This window comes from Phocoena phocoena, chromosome 16 (assembly GCF_963924675.1).
Source record: "Phocoena phocoena chromosome 16, mPhoPho1.1, whole genome shotgun sequence".
Classification (NCBI taxonomy): Eukaryota; Metazoa; Chordata; class Mammalia; order Artiodactyla; family Phocoenidae; genus Phocoena; species Phocoena phocoena.
In genome coordinates, this window is record NC_089234.1 from 42,416,419 (window position 1) to 42,442,531 (window position 26,113).

Sequence of the window (26,113 nt, forward strand, 5' to 3'; positions counted from 1 at the left end):
ATAATCTTAGATAAAGTTTCTAGTTATCCCATCTTGGGTTTGGTTCTTACACATGGCCAAGGTTTAGCTGGATAATGGAAGGATGAAAAAGTTATACTGTGGGCAAAACTGTCTGGAGTAGGGCAAGTTTTATAGAAGGAGCCGTTCTTCTCAGAAGACAAAATAAACAGAAATAATTACTGCCTTGCACTCAAGTTGTAATTGCATATGAGATATATGCATATACAGAAACTATCCATGGTCTCAGTTTAGGTTAATTAATTCATCTGAAATTAGTTATTGAGTACCTACTATGTGCTAAGCACATAGCTGTGCTAAACACCTCAGATACCACAGTGAAGAAGACTGATAGCTTCTTTGCCCTCACATAATGCACATTTTAGTGTGAAGGTAGCCAAAGGTTATAAACAAATACAAAAACTTGGTATCATGTGAAATAAATAAGGGATTGAGATAAAGAAAGGTGTAAGGTGGCTATTTAAATAATATGGTCAGTGAAGAACTTTTTGGGGAATCATTCTGGTCAGTGAAAAAAAAAGAAAAAAGCATGTGTAGTCTCTGAATTGTAAAAGACTGTGGTCTATAACTAGTGAAATGCAGGGTAGTCTTAGTTAAGGTTGGAGAAACGATTAGATCATACAGAAACTCAAAAGCCTGTAGTATGAATTTTATTCTAAATGCAATGTGAAGCTTTTGAAGCATTTCAAGCTATGGAGCGATATGATTACATTTTTAAATGTTTCACTCTTGCTATTATGTAGAGGACGATTGGGGTGATGGATGAAAAAACTTATTTGGTGATATCTTGGATATGGGGGTTGTGAGAAATTAAGAATCTAGGATACATCCTTGTTTTCGAAATTTAGTAAGTAGATAGATGGTGCTACCAAGTAGTAAGATGGAGAAGACTTATGTATGCACAAATAACTGTGGTAGAAAGAAATGGAGAGCTCGCTGCAGTGCATGATAATGTTGAAATAAGAGACATACAAATAAAAAAATCAGGTCACTAGATGCATGAGTCGAGAGTTCAAGTGAGGACAGAAACTGCTTTTAGTATGGTGTGTTGTCTCTCAGGCATATTCCATGATCTCGATTCAGAACCTTAGGGGTTTACATTAAGACGTCCTCTTCCATTATGGCTAGCCATAAGTTCTATACAAATTGTCTTCCTACCAATGATATCTTTATAATATTAGAGATTAGAGGGTCCATTTGGTCCTATGGTCCAAATGGCACAAATACCTGGAGCTCCTGCAGATTTTGTTTTCTATTCTACACCTAACTTAAAACAATTAAATTACTTAAGTAAATTAATGTAGGTCTTTTGTGGGAGAATATATATCTGCTAATGATAGTTGCCATGATTTTCCATTGTCCTTTCAAACAGGAATGTGGGCTCTCTTTCAGTGGTTTCATAGTCTAAGAAATGGCTCAGGTTTGGTAACTGACCATGAACCATGACTATTTTGGGGCTGCTTTTCTTGATTTCCTCATAATCCCTGGATAATCTGAGTTATTATAAAGGTTAAGCAATATTTTTTTGAGTCTTCATGTTTCTTCCTTCTAGAAACAACTGCAATACATCAGTTATCTCCAAGACCCTCTGAAGATGAGCCCCTTCAACTGCCACTCTGATGTTGCTGTTCATTGCAAATATTGTGCTCACCTGGCTTTTGACATTTAAGTGCCACCACCTGACCTCTTAGGGGACCAATTCCTTTACAGCATCACCTGTGGTTAGCCCTGACCTACAAGAAGGGGCCACCACTCAAAGATGGTGATGCACCTTTCATCAGCACACTTTGTTCTTGTTGTTATAACTTTGGTAAATGGAGTATCCTCTAGGCTTATTAGTGGAATATTGTCGGCCAGTGGAATTTCTAACCTTATGCTGTACATTTACTTTACAATTCCCAATTCTCTAATACTATGATCTTTTCCTTCACTATCACAGAATATTGGCATTTCTATTTCATTTAACATGAGTCATCACTTTATCCAAGCTTAAAAGAGAAATTCTAATAGCATGGCGGCACCACCTACCAGAATTCTTCTCAGGGTGTTAAATTTTGTATCATGGGAAGATATTCCCATATCAGCAAACTTTCCCTTTTATCAACTTTATGTTTTCCCTTTTCTATCAAACACCCTCAAGATCCAGTCACAGCTCCTGAAAATACTTATTAACCAGATCCTGAAACTTTTTTTTCCATTACCTTTCCATTCCATTGAAATTCCATTTCCATTTCCATTGAAATCCCATTTTCAATTCAGCCAGGCTATGCTAGGTTTGAGTTCTGTTATTGATCTAGCTGCCTAGAATGGACAAAAAGGTGAATCCTAAGGCAGGAAAGCTTTGCTTTGTAAGGTACGCTCATGATCTTCAAACAAGGAAAAAGGGAAACATCTTCTAAAGGGGTAACATGCTACTTCTGTGGGCTCAGTTAAGAGGAATCTGCAAGTAGAAAGTTCTCGATTGTCCCTAAGCTCCTATCCATATACCATAATTCCCTCTTAGATCACTTGTATTTTTATTTAAGTCATAACATGAAATCTTTAGTGAAAGAGAAAGGCTTGTATAAACATGTATAATAAGCTCATGTGAAAATATAAAGAAGACTAATTAGCTAAATGTGTTTCAAAAGAAAAGAAAATTACCCTTCTAAAGAGTATTTTTTTCAAAATGACAATACTTTTACCATGAGCAGATTCTTATAATTCAGAAAACAACAACTTGAACATAATATGTTTCAAAACTCAAATGAAATCACATACAGAAATGATCTTACATGGCTATATATAATGGAACTAGATAAAAGTGAAATGGTTTTCTAATCTGTGGTTACTTTGTAACATTGTGGTGACATTTTGGAAAATTATTTCAGTTCTCTAATAACTGTTACTCATCTAAAAATTACAATAAAAAAGAATACACTTCATAGTGGTCTGCTATAAGTATTGAAAATAATAAATATAAGGGTCTTAGTACATGGTACATAGTAGGTACTTAATAGATGTTTGTTGAATAAATGAATTTTAATCATTCAATGCAAATTAACAATTATCTTTAAATTAATTACAAATAACGTATGTCCATGTGGGAGGAAATTCTCTGAAAAATATCATAGGAAACAATAAAACTAACCAAAAAGACAAGGCTTTTATATGAACATTTAAATTTCTATTCCTAGCAGGTCTAAAGTTGCCAAGATTTGTAATATATTCTGAGTAAAAAGAGTTTCATATCTTTTTTTTGTGGTTGGTTGTTTTTTTGTTATTGAATTCTATGAGCTATCTGTATATATATATTTTTTTGAATTTTATTTTATTTATTTTTTTATACAGAAGGTTCTTATTAGTTGTCCACTTTACACATATTAGTGTATATATGTCAATCCCAATCTCCGAATTCATCACACCACCACCCGCTCCTGCCGCTTTCCCCCCGCGGTGTCCATAAGTTTGTTCTCTACATCTGTGTCTCTATTTCTGCCCTGCAAACCAGTTTATCTGTACCATTTTTCTAGGTTCCACATATACGCGTTAATATATGATATTTGTTTTTCTCTTTCTGACTTACTTCACTCTGTATGACAGTCTCTAGTCTCTACAAATGACCCAATTTTGTTCCTTTTTATGGCTGAGTAACATTCCATTGTATGTATGTACCATATCTTCTTTATCCATTCATCTGTCGATGGGCATTTAGGTTGCTTCCATGACATGGCTATTGTAAACAGTGCTGCAATGAATATTTGGGTGCATGTGTCTTTCTGAATTATGGTTTTCTCTGGGTATATGCCCAGTAGTGGGATTGCTGGGTCATATGGTAAGTCTATTTTTAGTTTTTTAAGGAACCTCCATACTGATCTCCATAGTGGCCGTATCAATTTACATTCCCAGCAACAGTACAAGAAGGTTCCCTTTTCTCCGCACCCTCTCCAGCATTTGTTGTTTGTAGATTTTCTGATGATGCCCATTCTAACTGGTGTGAGGTAATACCTCATTGTAGTTTTGATTTGTATTTCTCTAATAATTAGTGATGTTGAGCAGCTTTTCATGTGCTTCTTGGCCATCTGTATGTCTTCTTCGGAGAAATGTTTATTTAGGTCTTCTGCCCATTTTTGCATTGGGTTGTTTTTTCTTTTTTTAATATTGAGCTGCATGAGCTGTTTATATATTTTGGAGATTAATCCTTTGTCTGTTGATTCATTTGCAAATATTTTCTCCCATTATGAGGGCGGTCTTTTTGTCTTGTTTGTAGTTTCCTTTGCTGTGCAAAAGCTTTTAAGTCCCATTTGTTCACTTTTGTTTTTATTTCCATTACTCTAGGAGGTGGATCAAAAAAGATCTTGCTGTGATTTATGACCAAAAGTGTTCTGCCTATGTTTTCCTCTAAGAGTTTTATAGTGTCTGGTCTTACATTTAGGTCTCTAATCAATTTTGAGTCTATTTCTGTGTATTGTGTTAGGGAGTGTTCTAACTTCATTCTTTTACATGTAGCTGTCCAGTTTTCCCAGCACCACTTATTGAAGAGACTGTCTTTTCTCCATTGTATATCCTTACCTCCTTTGTCATAGATTAGTTGACCTTAGGTGTGTGGGTTTATCTCTGGGCTTCCTATCCTGTTCCACTGATCTATATTTCTGGTTTTGTGCCAGTACCATATTGTCTTGATTACTGTAGCTTTGTAATATAGTCTGAAGTCAGGGAGTCTGATTCCTCCAGCTCCCTTTTTTTCCCTCAAGGCTGCTTTGGCTATTAGGGGTCTTTTGTGTCTCAACATAAATTTAAACATATTTTGTTTTAGTCCTGTAAAAACTGCCATTAGTAATTTGATAGGGATTGCATTGAATCTGTCGATTGCTTTTGGTAGTATAGTCATTTTCACAATATTGATTCTTCCAATCCAAGAACATGGTATATCTCTCCATCTGTTTGTATCATCTTTAATTTCTTTCATCAGTGTCTTATAGTTTTCTCAGCACAGGCTTTTTACCTCCTTAGGTAGGTTTATTCCTAGGTATTTTATTCTTTTTGTTGCAATGGTAAATGGTAGTGTTTCCTTAATTTCCCTTTCAGATTTTTTCATCCTTAGTGTATAGGAATGCAAGAGATTTCTGTGCATTAATTTTGTATCCTGCAACTTTACCAAATTCATTGATTAGCTCTAGTGGTTTTCTGGTGGCATCTTTAGGATTCTCTATGTATAGTATCATGTCATCTGCAAACAGTGACAGTTTTACTGCTTCTTTTCCAATTTGTATTCCTTTTATTTTTTTTTCTTCTCTGATTGCCATGGCTAGGACTTTCAAAACTATGTTGAATAATAGTGGTGAGAGTGGACATCCTTGTCTTCTTCCTGATATTAGAGAAAATGCTTTCAGTTTTTCGCCATTGAGAATGATGTCTGCTGTGGGTTGGTAGTATATGGCCTTTATTATGTTGAGGTATGTTCCCTCTATGCCACTTTCTGGAGAGTTCTTAACATAAATGGGTGTTGAATTTTGTCAAAAGCTTTTTCTGCATCTATTGAGATGATCATATGGTTTTTATTCTTCAGTTTGTTAATATGGTGTATCACATTGACTGATTTGTGTATATTGAAGAATCCTTGCATCCCTGGGATAAATCCCACTTGATCATGGTGTGTGATCCTTCTAGTGTGTTGTTGGATTCTGTTTGCTAGTATTTTGTTGAGGATTTTTGCATCTATATTCATCAGTGATATTGGTCTGTAATTTTCTTTTTTTGTAGTATCTTTGTCTGGTTTTGGTATCAGGGTGAAGCTGGTCTCAAGAATTAGTTTGGGAGTGTTCCTTCCTCTGCAATTTTTTGGAAGAGTTTGAGAAGGATGGGTGTTAGCTTGTCTCTAAATGTTTGACAGAATTCACCTGTGAAGCCATCTGATCCTGGACTTTTGTTTGTTGGAAGATTTTTAATCACAGTTTCAATTTCATGACTTGTGATTGGGTCTGTTCATATTTTCTATTTCTTCCTGGTTCATTCTTGGAATGAATTCTAAGAATTTGTCCATTTCTTCCAGGTTGTTCATTTTAGTGGCATAGAGTTGCTTGTAGTAGTCTCTTAGGATGCTTTGTATTTCTGTGATGTCTGTTTTAACTTCTCTTTTTTCATTTTATTGATTTGAGTCCACTCCCTCTTTTTCTTGATGAGTCTGGCTAATGGTTTATCAATTTTATTTATCTTCTCAAAGAACAAGCTTTTAGTTTTATTGATCTTTGCTATTGTTTTCTTTGTTTCTAGTTCATTTATTTCTGCTCTGATCTTTATGATTTCTTTCCTTCTGCTAACTTTGGGTTTTGTTTGTTCTTCTTTCTCTAGTTCTTTTAGGTGCAAGGTTAGATAGTTTGAGACTTTTCTTGTTTCTTGAGGTAGGGTTTTATTGCTATAAACTTCCCCGTTAGAACTGCTTTTCCTGCATCCCATAGGTTTTGGATCATCATGTTTTCATCGTCATTTGTCTCTAGGTATTTTTTGATTTCCTCTTTGATTTCTTCAGTGATCTCTTGGTTATTTAGTAACATACGGTTTAGCCTCCATGTGTTTGTGTTTTTTACGTTTTTTTCCCAGTAATTGATTTCTAATCTCATAGTTTTGTGGTCGGAAAAGATGCTTGATATGATTTCAATTTTCTTAAATTTACTGAGGCTTGATTTGTGACCCAAGATGTGGTCTATCCTGGAGAATGTTCCATGTACACTTGAGAAGACAGTGTAATCTGCTGTTTTTAGATGGAATGTCCTATAAATATCAATTAAAACTATCTGGTCTATTGTGTCATTTAAAGCTTCTGTTTCCGTATTAATTTTCTGTTTGGATGATCTGTGCATTGGTATAAGTGAGGTGTTAAAGTCCCCCACTATTATTTTGTTACTGTCGATTTCCTCTTTTATAGCTGTTAGCTGTTGCCTTACATATTGAGTGGCTCCTCTGTTGGGTACATATATATTTATAATTGTTACATCTTCTTCTTGGATTGATCCCTTGATCATTATGTAATGTACTTCCTTGTCTCTTGTAACATTCTTTATTTTAAAGTCTATTTTATCTGATATGTGTATTGCTACTCCAGCTTTCTTTTGATTTCCGTTTGCATGGAATATCTTTTGCCATCCCCTCACTTTCAGTCGGTATGTGTCCCTAGGTCTGAAGTGGTTCTCTTGTAGACAGCATATATACGGGTTTGTTTTTGTATCCATTCAGCAAGCCTGTGTCTTTTGCTTGGAGTATTTAGTCCATTCATGTTTATGGTAATTATTGATATGTATGTTCTTATCACTATTTTCTTAATTATTTTGTGTTTGTTTCTGTAGGTCCTTTTCTTCTCTTGTGTTTCCCACTTAGAGAAGTTCCTTTAGCATTTGTTGTAGAGCTGCTTTGATGGTGCTGAATCTCTTAGCTTTTACTTGTCTGTAAAGCTTTTGATTTCTCCATCGAATCTGAATGAGATCCTTGCCAGGTAGAGTAATCTTGGTTATAGGTTCTTCCCTTTCATACTTTAAATATATCATGCCACTCACTTCTGGCTTGTAGAGTTTCTGCTGAGAAATCAGCTGCTAACTGTATGGGAGTTCCCTTGTATATTATTTGTCATTTTTCCCTTGCTGCTTTCAATAATTTTTCTTTGTCTTTAATTTTTGCCAATTTGATTATTATGTGTCTCAGTGTTTTTCTCCTTGCATTTATCCTGTATGGGACTGTCTGCACTTCCTGGACTTGGGTGGCTATTTCCTTTCCCATGTTAGGGAAGTTTTCGACTATAATCTCTTCAAATATTTTTTCGGGTCCTTTCTCTCTCTCTTCTCCTAATGCGAATGTTGCTACATTTAATGTTGTTCCAGACGTCTCTTATGCTGCCTTCATTTTTTTCATTCTTTTTTCTTTATTCTGTTCCACAGCCGTGGATACCACCATTCTGTCTTCCAGGTCACTTATCCATTCTTCTACCTCAGTTATTCTGCTATTGATTCCTTCTAGTGTATTTTTCATTTCAGTTATTGTATTGTTCATCTCTGTTTGTCTGTTCTTTAATTCTTCTAGGTCTCTGTTAAAGCATCTTCTCGACCCTTGCCTCCATTCTTTTTCTGATGTCCTGGATCATCTTCAGTATCATTATTCTGAATTCTTTGTCTGGAAGGTTGTCTATCTCCATTTAGTTTTGTTTATGGGGTTTTATCTTGTTTCTTCACCTGGTACACAGCCCTCTGCCTTTTCATCTTGTCTATCTTTCTGTGAATGTGGTTTTTGTTTCACAGGCTGCACGATTGTAGTTCTTCCTCCTTCTGCTGTCTGCCCTCTAGTGGAGGAGGCTATCTCAAGAGTTTTATATCTTAAGGCACCGAATATTCAATTGATATATGTTATTTAATTCCATGATAAAAATAGCTCTATGAAGAAATATAAATGTTTAAATGCAGGTTTAAAATATTTTATTTAACATGTTTCTCAAATCCTATGCATATAAATGACTATTTTGCAATAACCTAGGTGTTACATGTTGTTTTGATGATGATTTTATTGTTCCCAAACATTTTAGAATCCCTCTTTGGATACAACTTTAGAACTAATACATGAGAGCACACAACACATAAATACACACACATTATATCATTTTATAATCAACATTTATATCTTAACAAAAACTTTATCATCCCGTTTATTCATCCCACCCACACTATTCACAAACACCAGAAACATATTTGATAAGATTAAGTACACTCAGAGAAATGTGTTATAAAATGTGAAGGCAAATCCACAAAATATAGCTGCCAAACATAGTTTGGCAAAGGTGGCATCACCAGAATTGATGTATGACCAATGAAGGCAATACCTTAAAAAATCTTAATGCTTACTTTCAAACATAAAATCAATAAATTTTAGGTTAGTTTAATTAAATATGCTATATCCTCTCTGGATATCTACTCTTTCATTAATTTCCACCTAGAACAAGGAGGCTTTATGCTGTATATTATTTTAATATGGTAATTTGGTGATCATTGGTTTCTCGATGGATGTTAATATTTCTGAATACAACATGGGTTTTTAATAACAAATTAAATTAATATGATAGATATTTCATTGCTCAATAGTACACATGTCCATGCTAAAATAAAAAGTCATATGTAATGGTTTCAATGTAGAAAAGAGAAATTCTCAGTTATTAGAAAAAAGCAAAAACCCCAAAAAGCCTCAAAACATAGAATTGCATTATAGACATTAAAATTCTCTTGATTTAGTATTTTTGAGGGAAAAAAAAATATCAAATAAAAATGCTTCCATCTATCATTTTAGAAAAAGAGCTAGGGTTTCCTAAAGGATAAGATTGGAGAAGATAAATTGAAGGGATACTGGTAAACAATTTAAGAAGCTTACAAACCCAATTAACTTTATCATTATTTCAAGTTATTCTTCTTAATTTTTATACACATAATGATTTTTGTAGATATGAAATACTTAGAAATAAATGCTCAGCTATGCACAATCTACCTAAAAATATAGTACATAATAATGGTTTGAAGGCCTAAATATATCTCTAATTATATTCTTATCTCTTCACCTCAAGAATAATACAAATTTTATCACTGCCATGGATTTTAAAATTAATAGACTTCACTTTTAGCAGAGTTTTAGGTTTATAGAACAATTGAGCAGGAAGTGCAGAGAGTTCTCATATATCCCTTCCCCCAAATTTTCCTCTATTATTAACATCTTGCATGAGTCTGACACATTTGTTATAGTTGATGAACCAATACTAATATATTGTTCTCAGCTAAATTCCGTAATACATGAGGGTTCACTCTTTGTTTTGTACAGTTCTGTAGGCTTTGACAAATTTCTATGCCATACACCCAACATTATAGGATCATATAGAATAGTTTCATTGCTCTAAATATCACATCTTCTCTAGCCATTCATCCAGTACCCAACTCGTGCCCCCCACCTCCCAAATGAGACTCCCTGGCAACCACTGATATTTTTATTGTCTCTATAGTTTGGCCTTTTCCATAATCATATAGTTGGACCAATACAGTATGTAGGCTCTTCAGACCAGCTCCTTAGACTCAAAATATTCATTTAAGATTCCTCCAAATCCTTTAGTGGTATGATAGCTCATTTATTTTTATCATTGAATAATATTCTATTACATAAGTGTACCACAGTTTATCTATTACCCCATTGAAGGACATCTTGGTTTAGTCTAACTTTTGACAATTATGACTAAAAATTCTGTAAACATCTGTCTGCAGGTTTTTATATGTACATAAGGTTTTCATTTGCATAACACAATTGGTGGATGATAATCTGTATGTTTACTTATGTAAGAAAATGTAGTTGTCTTCCAAAGAGGCTGTACCATTTTGCATTGTAACCAGCAATTAGTGAGGTCCCTTGTTCTACACTCTTGAGCATTTGGTGTCGTCAGTGTTTTGAAATTTACTAAATATAAAGATGTTGTGTATCATCTCATATGTTTATTTGCCATCTTGTATATCTTCTTTGGAGAGGTATCTGTACAGGTATTTTGTACATTTTTTAATTAGGTTGTATTCTTATTGTTGAATTTCAGTATTGTGTATATTTTTGATAAAAGTCCTTTATTAGATAGTGTTTTGCAAATCCACAGTCCCAGTATGTGGCTTGTCTTTTCATTCTCTTACCAGAGAAATTATTGCCAAATGAAGGTCACCTATATTTTATCCTGTTATTTTCTAGAATTTTATAGTTTTCATTTTACACTTAGGTCTACAATTCATTATGAACTAATCTTTGTAAAAAGTGTAATATCTGTGTCTGGATTCACTTTTTTGCATGTGGATGTACTGGTGATCCAGCACCATTTTTTGAAAAGACTATCCTTTTCCACCAAATCGCCTTTCCTTTTTTGTCAAAGACAAGTTCACTATATTTTAGTGTGGTCTCTCTGGGCTCTCTGTTCTGTTACAGGAATCTAGTTATCTATTCTTTCACCAATGTCACACTGTCTTGATTAGTGTAGTTCTAGAGTAAGTCTTTAAGTTAGTAGTGTCGGTCCCCCAGCTTTGTTCTTGTTCAGTATTGTGTTGGCTATTCTGGGCGTTTTGCTTTCCACATAAGAGTTAGAACATGTTACTATCCACAAAGTAACTTGCTGGAATTTTTATTGTGATTGCATTCAACTTGTAGGAAGCTGAGAACTGACATCTTTATAATAATATTGAGTCTTTCTATCCATGAACATGGAGTATCTCTCCATTTATTTAATTCTTCTTTGATTTTGTTTATCAATGTATTGTAGTTTTCCTTATATAAATTTTGTAAATATTTTGTTACATTTACACTGAAGATTTAATTTTGGGGGTACTAATGTAAATGGTATTGCACTTTTAATTTCAAATTCCATTTGTTCATTGATGGTATATAGGAGGCAATTAACTTTTATATATTAAACATATGCTGTAACCTTGCAATAATCAATCATTTATTAGTTCCAGGAGCATTTTTCTTAATTCTCTGGAATTTTCTACACAGATGATCATCTCACATGCAAAGACATTTCTATGTCTTCACTCCCAAGCTATATAATTTTTATTTTTCTTATCTTATTGTATTAGCAAGGACTTCCAGTACCATGTTGTATAGGAGTGGTGAGAGAGAATATCCTTGCCTTGTTCCTGATCATAGAAGAAAGCATCTAGTTTCTCAAGATTAAGAGCAATGTTTACTGTAATTTTTTGATAAGCATTCCTATCATGCTGAGGAAGTTCCATTTTTTCCTAGCTTGTTGAGAGTTTTTATCATGAATGGGTGTTGTGTTTTCTTAAGTGCTTATTCTCCATCTATTGATATGATCATATGATTTTTCTTTTTCAGCCTGATGATGTAAACAGCCTTAATTGATGGTTGAATGTTGAACCAGCCTTGCATACCTGTCCTTATAAATTTGGAAGTGTTCCCTTTGCTTCTGTTTTCTAAAATATATTCTAGAGAAATTGGTATCACATCTTATTTAACTTCTACCTGTCAACTCTGTTCATTTCTGGTGTTAAAGTTTCCACCTATAATGTATTTGTTTATTACTCTTTGCAGTCTTATCAGTTTTTACTTCACGTACTTTGATGCTCTGTTGTTAGGCACATGCCTTAAGGATTGTTATTTCTTCTTGGAGTATTGACCATTTATCATGTAATGCCTGTCTTTATCCTTGATAACTTTCCTTGCTCTGAAATCTGCTATGTTGGATATTAATACAGCTATCCCTGTTTTCTTTTGATTAGCATTAGTGTGGTATATCTTTCTTCATTCCTTTACTTTTAGTCTACATGTATCTTTACACTGAAAGTGGGTTTCTTGTAGACAACATATAATTAGGTGTTGTTTTTTGATCCACTCTGACAATCTCTATCGTTGACTTGGTGTATTTATTCCATTCATATTTCATTTGATTATTTATACAGTTAGAATAATAGTGACCATATTTTAACTGTTTCCTAGTTGTTACCCTTATTATTTGCTTCTTTTTTCTTTTCACTCTTTTTCTGCTATTTATTGTAATAATTTAATGTGATCTCATTTTCTTTCTTCTATTAGCATTTAATTATGCTTATTTTTACAGTGGTTGCTTCTGAGTTTATGATATATATTTACTACTAATATTTTTTCCACTTTCAAACAACAGTATATTGTTACATGGGTAGTGCCAGTACCTTATAACAATTTATTCTCAATTTCTTTCTCCCATCTCTTATTATATTTCTGTCATTCATTTCACTTATCTATGTTATATTTATCCAATACATTATGCAATTATTAATTTGAACATAGATCATTTAAGAATAAGAAAAATAAAAGGTTTACCTTGTCAAATGCTCTTCCTTTATTTCCGTAGATCCACATTTCTGATCCATATTATTTTGCTTCTCTCTAAAGAAATTCAGAGAGAAGTTAGAAATTATCTCAGAGAGAAATTCAAAAACATTTTTTGCCAGGTAGTTCTACTGGCAACAAATTCCCTCAGTTTTTGTTTGTCTGAGAAAGTCTTTATCTCTGCATCATTTGTGTAGGATAATTTCATTGGATACAGAATTCCAGGTTTTTGGAATTTTTTCCTTTCAATGCTTTATATATTTCACTCTGTTAGTCATTTTGCTTGAGTTTCTGACTTCTCACTCTTGTGGTAGGTAGTAGCCTTGGGTTGAAAAGAGGAAAATTAAAAGCAGCAGGAAAAGATAATCTTTTACTTCTTAAGTGACAAATTCCTGCTACTCCCAAATCCAATCCCTGAATCTATGGCTGCCATCATTCATCTTTCTCCAGGATGGGTTTCAGACCACAGCATTTGTGCATTTTCCTGTAGTTCAGGACACATCTAATTCAATACTTTTATGTAAAGCAGCAGTTATTATTTTTTAATTAGATTCATCTTATTGAGTAGAATTTGCTACTAGGTACAGTCAGTTTGCACACAGTCCTACAAACATACACGGAAACACCCATATGATCAGAGTTGGCCATTTCCACTATCCTTGGCCTCAACTGTGAAGCACTGAAATATAAAGCATTATTATCAAATATTTTCCTGCTTAAGTTAATCCATTATTGCATAAGAAAATATAATTAGCTTAGGAAAGCTTCTGATAATGTTTGTGCCTATGACATATGAACTCTCATTCTGCTGTTTATATAGGCAGGAATTTGAGGAGATAAAAATATTCTTTCTCTTCCTGAGTTATGATTTAATATTTAAAGTTTTATTTCTAGTAAATATAATTAGAGAATATGTCTTAGGTCTATGGCTAGGGAGACTTCCTAAGTATTATCTAGTCATTATTAAGGTGAACAACTGACCACTTGTAGAATAAGGGCAGGTCATCTAACAGAGGTAACAGAGAGAACTGTGTATTCTGAGGGCAGAGTAAGTCAAAACACGAGAAAAAGAGGCTAATTCACACATTCTCATACTTTCTCCCCAAATCTCTAATTAGATATATCAGTGAGTAGAAAGGTGGAGAGTTCATGTCACATTCTTTTTTCTCTCTAGAAATTAGAGAGAAGTTTTGATCTGTCATGGAAATTTGAAGTAAATTTTATCATTTAACAATATAGTGTCTGATAGCTACTAGGATCAGCTCTATGATTACTCTTCCAATTTCCATCTTCATGCTTAAGTACAGTTTATTAAGTACGTGAGCTCTCTGTGATATGCAATATTAATGAATCTACAGTCTCTAGTTAAATTTGGAGAGAAACTCATATGTTGTGAATGTTCCTAACATATTAGGGAGGACATGTGCAATTCTGCATAGTTCACTCTTTTTGTGCTTACGATTTTTAGGCACCAATGAAAACAGGTCCTCTTCTTGAACATTTGAGAAAAAATTTAAATACCAGAAAAATAATTTATATAATCTACTGGATATAGAACCAAATAGTGATTAACAAAAAGTACCTTGTTATTTTAATATAACTGACGTTTTCTTACATGAAACTTGTTACTCTCAAAGATACTCTTAATAAAATAGCAAGATTACCTTGAGTTCAGGAAAACTGTTGACAATTAATATATAATGGAATGGGTAAATTGCCATGATATGATGTTAAATTCTAAAAAATGTCTATTTTTTCAACATTAAGCCAACACACACATGAAAATGCATACATGTGAGCTCACTAAATTTTTTAAGCGATAGGAAGCATACTTATATTTCTAATATAATTCTGCCTGGTGAAATATGGGTGGATTTTAGTTTTGTGGCATGTCTCTCTAGAGTCTCCAATTTATCCTATGTGTCTATGAGCTTAACCCAGGGATTCTGAGGGGATACTCTGTATAATTAGTAGTGTGTCTCCTAATTACAACACTTTAATTTTTTTTTTTTTAATTTTGCTGCGTTGAGTCTTAGTTGCAGCACACGGGCTCTTTGTTGCGGTGCACGGGCTTCTCTCTAGTTGTGGCACACGGGCTTAGTTGCCCCGCTGGCATGTGGGATCTTAGTTCGCCGACCAGGGGTTGAACCTGTGTCCCTTGCATTGGAAGGCAGATTCTTAACAACTGGACCACCAGTGAAGTCCCTAATCTTGTTTTAAGTGTTAAAATTACCTTGCAGGTAAGTAACCATAAAAGAAAACTTTGGTTATTTGGGGCTAGTTTTAATTTTGCTCCAAGTCCTTGACTCAAGTTAAAAGAAACTATGCCCTTCAGTACAGCTGAAGATTAACTGCAATGTTTTCAGCTTAATTGTTCATTCATTTGCCACAACAAAGGCTGCACAAGGAGAGATTAAGAGTGCTGGTCTGGAGTCAAAAAGATCTAGGTCAGAATCCTAGTATTGCAGATTCCAGTTATATGATTTGTGGCAAATTGCTGATCCCACACTGTGTTAGTGAACATTAACTGAGTCAGTGTATTCATACCAACTTCTTAGTCTTATTATTATTCTAATCACGTTAAAGAAAATTAAGGTTAACTGAGAAATACTGAAGAATTTTTTTAAAATATTGGTGTTCATTATGTAACATTTTCTCATTTAAATTAAAAAATGCTTCCCTAAATGAATATACATTTTACAAAATTATTTTCCAGGTACCTTTCTTATTACGATATATTAAAATACCTATATCCCAATTTTAAAGACTGTGCAGTATATAATGAAAGAGAAAGTTGTTTGCAGTATAAATTTTCATTTCTCTATTATCTCATTGTGAAAATGTTATAATTAGGTGACTATCAACTATTTAGGTTAAATACATTGAAAATTATTTTAATATAAGTACTGTTGCAAAATTTTGGATAGGTACTGTATGAAAATATTGTACTCTAACATTTTAGGAATGTCTACAAAGTAGCATCTAAAAAAAGATTATGCTGCTGCAAATGTTTAGTTTTTTTCAAACATTTATATATTTTGATAAATGCAAAAAATATAATTGACTTAAACATATAGAAGTATATATTTGAATACCGGAAAAGTGAATATATTTTAGGTAAATTATTTAGAAATATAAATAAGCAGTATTTTGAGGAATCAGGGATAGGAAAAAAGGCCATGGTTTAAAAACTATAAATACTAGCAAAAAGTTCTATCTTGATATATTAAGAAATTATTCAGGCTAAATTTACCATCCAGTTGACATGACAACATGCATTTTGCCTAATGCGAATATTTGGCGAGGGAAAAGAAAATCTAACTTCCGGACAAGGTGTTGTTCTGATATGTAGAAAACACTTCACTCCCTTTTAATCAATTTTGTTATGCATTATTGAAATTATTTGCCTCATAGCTGTCTAACTCAAAGAAAAGTAGGATTCATTTCAAACTATCTGTAGCATTAAAATGATTTTCTTAATATCTGTATTTTTACATACAATAAAATCACTATGTATTTCCAGAAATAAGTTTCTCTAAATTAAATACTTCAATTAGGTAAAACTATTCCAAAAATATGTAGAGAAAAAATAAAATTTGACATTTATATATTTATAGATTAGAAACAAAATTGAGTGTAGATGAAAGCCTTTTAAAAAGAGACGTTTCTTTCACAACATATTACTTTTACTAGAAAGAAAGACATAATCTGGGCCAAAGTATTTTTGCTAATGTAACAAGTCTATAGTTATTAAACATTCAAAATATTCAAGTGTTAATTTTCTTTTCTGTTTGAGTCACTGTGCAACATAATTGATTTTTACTTTTGCTTAATTTTAAAATATTTCCCATGAAAATGAGTGAAACTTACATTTGCCTGAATTTTTTTTTCTTACTTTTCCTTTTGAATTGACTACACTGATTGCTAGATTTATTGTCACAGTTAACTGATGCTGCCTTATGGAAGAAAGGCATAGGCTTATCATCATTTAAATGATTTACAGGTCATACCTTGTTACCACCAGGAATGAGTGGTGGCTACTACGTCATGAAGCCTGCATTCCTTAACCACTTTCATTATTTTTCTGACCCCAGAGACCTCTTGGTTTGCAACCAACCCATGAGTTAATACAGTTCAAATGACTGAGGAAGATGAGTAAGAAGGAAAAAAAAAAAAACAAAACAGTGCTGGGAACTCAAATCTATAAATAGTTCAGCTGGGGTTCCATTCTGGGAATAGATTCATGCTCATTAACTCATAGTAGAATGGGTTAATATATTTAAAAATAGCTTACACTTTGTGATGGCATTATGCAAATTTGAAACATTAGGATTTAACCATCTAGGACAAGATTCAGTAAAAATTAGAGTCTGACTTCAGCATCTAAAATTTGCTTGACCAGCAGAAAGAATTCAATGGAGCTAACGCATTGGAAAATGAGATTTTAACCAAGGTTTTTCTGATGGTCAAAACATAGGATAGTCCATTATGCCACATTTTCTCTCTTTAAAAAGAGAGTAAGCAGGCTTCCCTGGTGGCGCAGTGGTTGAGAGTACGCCTGCCGATGCAGGGGACACGGGTTCGTGCCCCGGTCCAGGAAGATCCCACATGCTGTGGAGCAGCTAGGCCCATGAGCCATGGCCACTGAGCCTGTGCGTCTGGAGCCTGTGCTCCGCAACGGGAGAGGCCACAACAGTGAGAGGCCTGCATACCGAACAAAAAATAATAATAATAAAAAATAAAGTGTTTGATTTTCAAAAATGGGCATATATACTTTAATAAACATATTAAAATAGCAACCCAAATTAACTAAATTAAGACTATAGAGTCAAACCAAGAAATATATCAAAGAAATGTTTTAAATTACAGGTTATCTTAGTTAAGAGCACAGTGTTTGAAACCATGCTACTTATGATGAATCCAGTTTCTGTCACTTAGCTGTGTGATTCTATCCATGTTATGTTAAATAAATTATTGGAGTAAAAGAAAAGAAACAAATATATAAGTTTTAGAGAGATAGAGTGAATCACTTAAAAGTAGGAGCTATTCAAACAAAATATTACCTCTAAAGGATTATATTCTGTGCATTTGGTGGTTTGGTGATGTGTTTATCATTACCTACTCTATGCTTACTACTAAGAGGTTTGTTTCTATTCTTATTGCAGTACGTCTCCCAGTGACTTAGATTTCTTTAAGAGCTAGATCATAATAAGCCTAGTCCTCTTGCCATAATTTTTAATAATTTGCAATTGCTAATACCGTAATTCAACAGGGAGGTTAGGAGTTTCTGAAATAAAATGATCACACTAATGATGATTAGCTTTCTGTTAGGCCTATTAGCAGAATGGATGTCCAGAGAGGTAGACGCTATTATTAAATGTACTCTTCTTGTTAACAATGGTGCTGTGATGCCTCCTAAATTACAGGAATGCAGCAAAGAGCCCAATGAGATTAAGACATGGTGGATTAAAAAGAGGAGAAACAATTAAAATGGAGTTTCTGTTAAGTCTGTTAATACGTGTACAATTTGGAACAATCCTAGAATATATTTAGACAATGAAATAAGTAGAGAGGATTAACTTTCTCATTAATAATTTCAATTCAGATATCTTACCTTAATATACCAAAATTGAGACAGTAATTGAGAAATAAATGGGAATGCAAAGTTATTAAATTCTGTCATTTGTCATATCATTCTAGTTTTATATGACATATTGAAATGGAATATAGTAAACATACATTATAAAGAAAACAATTAATTTCCATGACTAACCCAGTATTTTTTAAGTTCCATGAAATATGCTATTATTAATAAGATCCAATGTCCCAAGAGTTAGCCAATCATTACTAACTTATTTATACAGCATTTTCCAATATATTCAAGGATTACTTAATGAGACTCAGACAGGTTCCCTTACTTGAACTGAATCTGCACTGGGATACATTCTAAAACATACTAAATGTGCTCAAACATATGTGTAATGGGAATACTGGGAAAAGAAGAAAGAGAGAAAGGAAAAGATGAAATATTTGAAGCAACAATGACTGAGAATTTCCCAAGATTAATATAAGACACTAAACCACAGGTCCAGGAAGCTCAAAGAACAAGTGAAGGAGAAACAAAGATGTTGTCAGACAAACAAAATTTGAGGGAATTTTTTACCAGTAGAACTGATTTGTAGAAATGTTAGAAAGAGTTCTTCAGAAAGAAGGAAAATGAATAGGTCAGAAATTTGGATTTACATAAAGAAAGAAAAAGCATTAAAGAAGAAATATGCAAATAAAGACTTCTATATTTTTTATTCTTAATTGATCTAAAAAAGTGATTGTTAATTGATCAAATAAACATATTTCTTTATATGTTTGAGTGTACATGGTGACTTAGTTGTCAAGAGCCTATATATTTTGGTGAAAGTATCACGAGGATTTTGAGCTATGACCGAAATACTGTTATGCTTAGTTTAGTGTACTTTTATACTCATCTATTCTTAAACTAGGTATAAATTATTTTATGCTAATGTGACATTTTTAAAGAAAATCTAATTTTAATTTTACACACACACACACACACACACACACACACAGACACAGAGCAGCTACAAAAATTAGGTATCTTCTTTCGTTAAATTCCAAACGGAAGCGACAATGAGCTAAGGTGAACTTCATTAGAATCAGAATCCTTCCCAGTATAACCACGTCTCTATCTCTGGCTTGTCAGGGTCTTGAGAAATTTGGTGTCAAAATTTCTTTCAAATGACTTACTTCTCTTCCTGTTCCATGTAAGGTATCTATTTGCAATTTATTCATAGGGAATGGAGGACAATCTCTTAAAGCAAATTTAATTTTCAATCAAATTTTACCAACTCTTAGCCCTCCTATAGTGCCTTAAAAACTCATATGAACTACAATTTGCTACGATGTCTTATTTGATATGATCTCACTTTCACCAGGGAAGAAAATCAATCAGGATTTCTAATACATGCAGATCTTAATGATCAAGGTTTTGCTTTCCAAAAGTAAAACTGTTTGCGAAATAAAGTTTTAGATGTAACACTTATTTTAGACATAAACTTGACTTATGACATAAATCAAAATATTTTAAAAATAAATATATTACTTTTCTTAAATTGTAATTATGACCTAATAACACCATCTACAAGCCTGATAAAAATTCAATAATTAGGCACAAAATCCTCCAATTTAAATCTACTAGAAAGTTCTCAATGGTATAGATTCCACTACTGTATTTTTCTCTCAGTAATTAAGAGGAAGGAAATTACCAAATGTCAAACATAAATAAATAAAGAGGTACTCTATGCACATGGTCAAATGGTCTCTATCTGTTCTATTTTTAAAAATTATGAGAAAAGTAAATATTTTACCAGATTAGTATTTGACTAAAAGACAGTTAATATCTTTTTCAGATTAAAAAAAAAAAAAAAACAAGGAGGATACTTCTAAAATTTTTATTTTTGCTTGTCATTTAGAGGAAAGGAGGCCAAGGATCGCAGCGCTCTGTAACCACGTTGTTTTACTACTCAGTTATCAGAATTCAGTCTTTCATGATTATCACCCAAACTGACTTTCTATAAACATTGCTCCTAAGGCATTAGGATTCTTCTGTGAGATAGAATTACAAAATCTAGATCAACAATGTGCTGGTATGTTATCAAAGTATAAACTGCAGAGAGGCTTTTATCTATATTATCTGTATATGGTTTCAGAAGGGCCAAGTTATTTTTGTGGTTTAAGATAAGCAGGGAAATTTTAGGTCATGTATCTTTATCTAATCTTGAATCTCATTCTTGGCCTCCTGTGGGACAAACTTCTATTGTGCTTTAATAGTCTTCCCTTAGTACCTATCTGTATACAATGCAGAGAGGCATTGTCTAATTCTTCAAAAAGTCACTAAGGTATTATCCCATCATTTTTGACACTGACTTGATGAAATGCATCATTAATTTGAAAAATTTGTTTCATATGTATTAGGTTTTTAATGAAATTTTGCCTGGCTTATTTTAAATATTATCTATCTTCATGCATTGGAGTCCACATTTGCTAGTGATGATAGATAGATAGATACATAGATAGATAGAGACATAGATGTATTTTTAAGTTTGAAGCACTATTTTGAATTGTAATGGAAGGGAAGCCACGTATGCTTACTTACATTATATTCTGGTTACCTTGTTCAGAAAATTACATTCATTAGTATGAAATTTCATACTGGAAAAATAAAGGAGAGAAATATATTTTTCTTCTGGGAAGGTCCAATGGCTCTGTTAACATATTGTAAAAAAAAAAAAAAAGTTGTTCTGAACAGACACAATTGTTTTTGAAGAAAAATAGACTGGCAGTAACCAAAGTCCACTTTATATATTTACTATTATTTACTTTTGAGAAGAGAATAACTTCAGAAAAAGACAAACTGAAACGTATGGATATTTAAAGTTATGATTAATATATTAGAACCCCATCTCCTCTCCTGACCAGAACATATGGATATTTTCCCACCTTATTTGAAAATGACAATCATTTTATGATTTTTATATTTGTAGTTTACCTAATCAATCATCATTTTTCATTTGCAAACATGTGATCGAGAAAGGTAGTCCCTGATAGCTATTAGGTAGGAGTGGGTTTGGCTTTAAGAGGTAAGCCATGGTTTTCTCCTGTTGAACATAAACAATTTCAGAGATCATGAGACACAAAAGCAAAACCACTCTTTAATCATGTTTGAGCACAGACAAAAATAAGAACTCTGTCCAAACCACAAAAATGACCAAGCGTTCCCTTTTTCATGATAACATGAGTTAATGATGTTTCTTTATATAGCTTTAGATCTGCTCCAATTCGGCCATCATCTAAATAAAACATGTTAACCTACCCAATCCTAGAATGACCCTTGCTTTCCAACAGCACTCAATGCAAAGCAAAACACTGCCATCCTGAACCGTCTCCAAAATCATCTAACAGAAGCTAAAATCTTATAACAACGTCCTACTAATACCCTCTTGCTGAGATGCTTCCTCTTTCCCCATGGTAGGCTATCTTCCTTGTTGCAATGAGCCTGTAAACTAAACCTCCTTTGCCCATATAGGTGCTCCTAATGATCTTTGACTAAAGGGCAGTTGCATGACTTTGCAAAGTAGTAATTTTGCACATATATGAAACTGTACATACCTGACACTCTGTAAACATACAAGGCTCCTTTGTATTCCACTGACTTATTTGTGACTTTTCCTTTCTTTTTGAGATTTGTGTTTATGTGAGACTATCAGAATAGAAACTTAAACTTTCATTTCTCCTTAATTAACCTGTTTTAATTTAGTACATTAAACATGTAAATATATTGAGCAAATATATTTTCTGAGTGCCTATTATATGCTGGACACTCATCTGTGCACTTGGCAACACTTGAGAAAGCAATACAAACAATGTTCTTGCACTTTAGTTAAGGAGCTATTATGTGCCAGATCCTGGTATCTATTATTTGATTTAAAAATATCCGCATGTAACTAATATTGCCAGGGAAAAGGGCACTGTATAAATAGAAGTATTTAAGTAACTGTGGAGTAGAGGGAAAGTATTAGTATGAGTAGGTGAATGTTAAAACAATTTTCTGTTTGTTAAAGGTTCTTGCTCTCTAGTCTGTCTATATTGCCTTTAAAATTATTTTGAGAACCAGCTCCTTTCTGCCTGAGCTCTTTGTTGTTGTACTTCGTGGAAGGCAAAGAATGTCAAAAACACACAAACATGCCTACTCTTTCCTATCACTTTCCTCTACCACCTGCTCCATAGTCACCTGTTCTGCCTTCCAGGTTATCATAGATAAGATTTCGTTAAATATTTTGCATTTTACAATGTGGATTTCTAGCTTTCCAGTATGCTATCTCATTGCTAAAAGCCCAACTGCAAAACCAGTGTCAAACATTTTATAGGTTTTTATTGTAGCATCCCACTCGAAAGAACTAATTTCTCTATTAGCTTAGTTATCACTCACTGCTGTAAATACATCTTGACTTATCCATGGCTTAAGAAAATAAGAGCTTATTATTCATTCATGTCACAGTGCAATGTAAGCGTTCTCGCCTTCCATCTGACTACTCTGGGACTTGGACTCCTTTCTTGTGATGCCACTACTCTTTAGGTCCTCAATGTTTTCATCATTCTCCCAGAAGATAGGGAGAAAGACTGTTGGGAAAGAACACGCCTATGTTAACTACTTGTCCTGAAATAGACATAGATAACAATTCTTACATTTTATTGGCCAGAACTCAGGAAATTACCTCATTTAAGTGCAAGGAAAATAATAAAATATAGCCTAACAGAGTATGTGGTAGGAAAATGAAATAGGTTCTGATGAACACATCATAGTCTCTGCCACAGGAACTTCAAGCATTTACAAATTTTTCACACTGATATTGTTGTCACTTAAAGCTTTCCAAATCCAGTGTAGCAAATGAAAAGAACTGAACCTAAGAGAATCAAATTCTATGGCATTTCTTTTCTGAACTGTCTTTTTCTTCTTGCTAAGTTCACTTAAAGAACTGTCATTTGTTATGTGACTCATAAAAATTAGAGAGAACAAATATTGGGCCTTAACTTTCATGCAAGTTCTCATCTAAAATGTTCTTTTTAATACCAACTGGCTAGTTCAGAGCATTTATTCACAGGCATTAACACTTTGTACAGCTTTTGAGAAGACAGTAAAATGGCTAATTTTGCCTGTCTTTCTACTATGTACAGTTATTTCTTCTATGTGCTATGGAGCACATGACTTAAATTCACCTAATTTCCACTTTCAGGGTTTAAGGTAGAGCCCCTGGTTTCCATTTTAAGAGCTCTATGACAATCTGGATGACAAAAATTTAAGCACAAAATATGCAAGCTCTTCTCATTTCTATAATAACTTTAGATTCATTAGTGAGAAGAGGAAACAAAAATGTTACTTGATAGTAGCTCTTGCTCTTTTGAATATCTGGATTTTTGTTTCTCAATTAGCATGTTAAATTGATGTTTCAGGAAGTTTTCTAGACTATTTCCTCATAACACAATAAATAGGAAACTCTTGAACCACTTTTTTTCTAAATTATATTAAAGGATGCCTAAAATAATACATATTTAAAAGTTAGAGAGTCCTCAATGAGAAGTTTACTTCAGATCTTTTCTTTATGTTCTTACTTATGCATTCATACTTTTATCTTTCAAAATTGTTTCCTTTATTTAGACAAGATAGTCTAAAATAGTCTAATCCTGGGATTTTAAGAAGACGTTTGAGGAAGTTGGTTTGGTGGATGGAGAAACTGAATAAAAAAATAAATTGATTCATTGAGACATATTTTTGACTGCAGTTGATTTACATGAATGAGCAGAGAGCAGTATTCTTCCTCTACCATTGACACTATGACACTAGTCCTGGTCTCAAAATGTCCACAGTGGGCAATTCTCAGCCAGGGGTTCTAGTTCAGGGTTTCCCTATGTTCTAACAACCTCAAGGTTTGTGAATTACTGGCTGAGAATTATCTTTTCCCGTTCTTATAGAGTAAGAAAAAAAACTTCTCAAACACTAGGAAGACAATTCAGGACACTCTAAATGATACTCAACATAAGCTATATGAGTAGGAGGAAGGGAAAAATACTCCGAATAATTTGACATTCAGGTCCTTATTGATCACTGTTCTTGACTTCAGAAAATTGTGTTTCAGGAGAAAAGCGAAAATACAAACTGGGGAAATTACAAAGAATACAAATTGAAGGACAGAATATAATAGATAAAAATATAGAAACTGGGTAAATACTTGAAAATAATTGAAGTTACAGTACATTTTTCACATATTTAATCTGATTTGAGAAAAATATTTTGAAAGATTGAATGGAAAATAGGTTACACCTCTGAAAACTTTAGGGCATTGACAAAGTAACACTTCTCAAATATTCAGACTCTACCAAGCTGAACCTATAAAAATATAAAAGTAAGTCACACAAAATTTCTGAATATTGGACTAAGTGCTATGCATTTTATTGCATTGCAAGGGGAGAGACTACTCTGACCATCCATCCATACCCTCTTGATTTCATGCCAAATGATGTTACACTTAATTATTAAATTATCCTTGCTTCTCCTATTACTCTGATATTTTGTTTAGCTCTAACTCATATTAGAAGGCAGTTTAGAGGCAGGAAGCAAGTGCTTGTCTTCATATAAGCCACATGACAGAAACAAGAAATAAAAACCAATATTAAAGGAAATGTTATTCAGCAATTTCTGGAAGATGAAAATGAGTCCATTTAGCGTAATTCAAAAACTTCAAATTGCCCATGAATATAAGGGATCCTTGTATCCCTGGCCTGAAAAATTATATATGATTTAATGGTGATCCAGAGACATCGAGAAGCAGTAACTTCAGAATAATATAAAGTTTATTAAAGAAGGCCTATTTCCATTCAAATGAATTTCAAGTTTTAAAGACCTCAGCAGATATGGAAAGATCACTATTCAAAAAAGATCACTGCTCAGTGATGTTTGCTCCCAAAGAGGTTTTATTTCATTATTTCAATTGCATTTTTTAAATGTACTAATCTTGTAGCATTAGAAAACAGTAACAGCTCGCGTAATCTGCATTGTTTTTCTGTTTAAGTGAAAATTGGCTAGTATTGAATTTAGCAGTCTGTACAGAAGGCTTAAAAAATTACTCATGAGTTAGAATACATTCAAAATTAAATTCCTTACAATTCATAAAATGTCTACAATCTTGGTTATTTTATTATTGTTTTCTAAATTTATCTTGTTCAATACCATAATAGGTATCAGAAAGGGAAGTCATGTTTTACAATAGGAAATTAACTTTGTCAGGTGCATTTGTTAATGTGTTTAATTTTCAGTTGTTATTGGAGAGAAACAGTATCACTGATTTATCACATAAACGAGACTTCATTGTTCCGATCAATTTTCTTATTTTCATTGGTTTCAAGACGTACTCAGGTATCTATTTTTCTACTCCGGTGGATCACACTTTCTTAATATATTTTTATATTTATATAATATATTTTTCACCACAGGACTTTTGAAAATGTCGTAAATCAGTTTATACAACAATAAACTCTGGCTACTCTTGTAGTTTGTGCACCATTTGATATATTGTTGATTTTTCTAAGTTTCCTTTCCTCTCCACTTGCTACAAAATGCTTCTGTTTTTTCCAGTTAACTCATTGCATTTTGTCTCTCTTTGCTTTAGCTCCT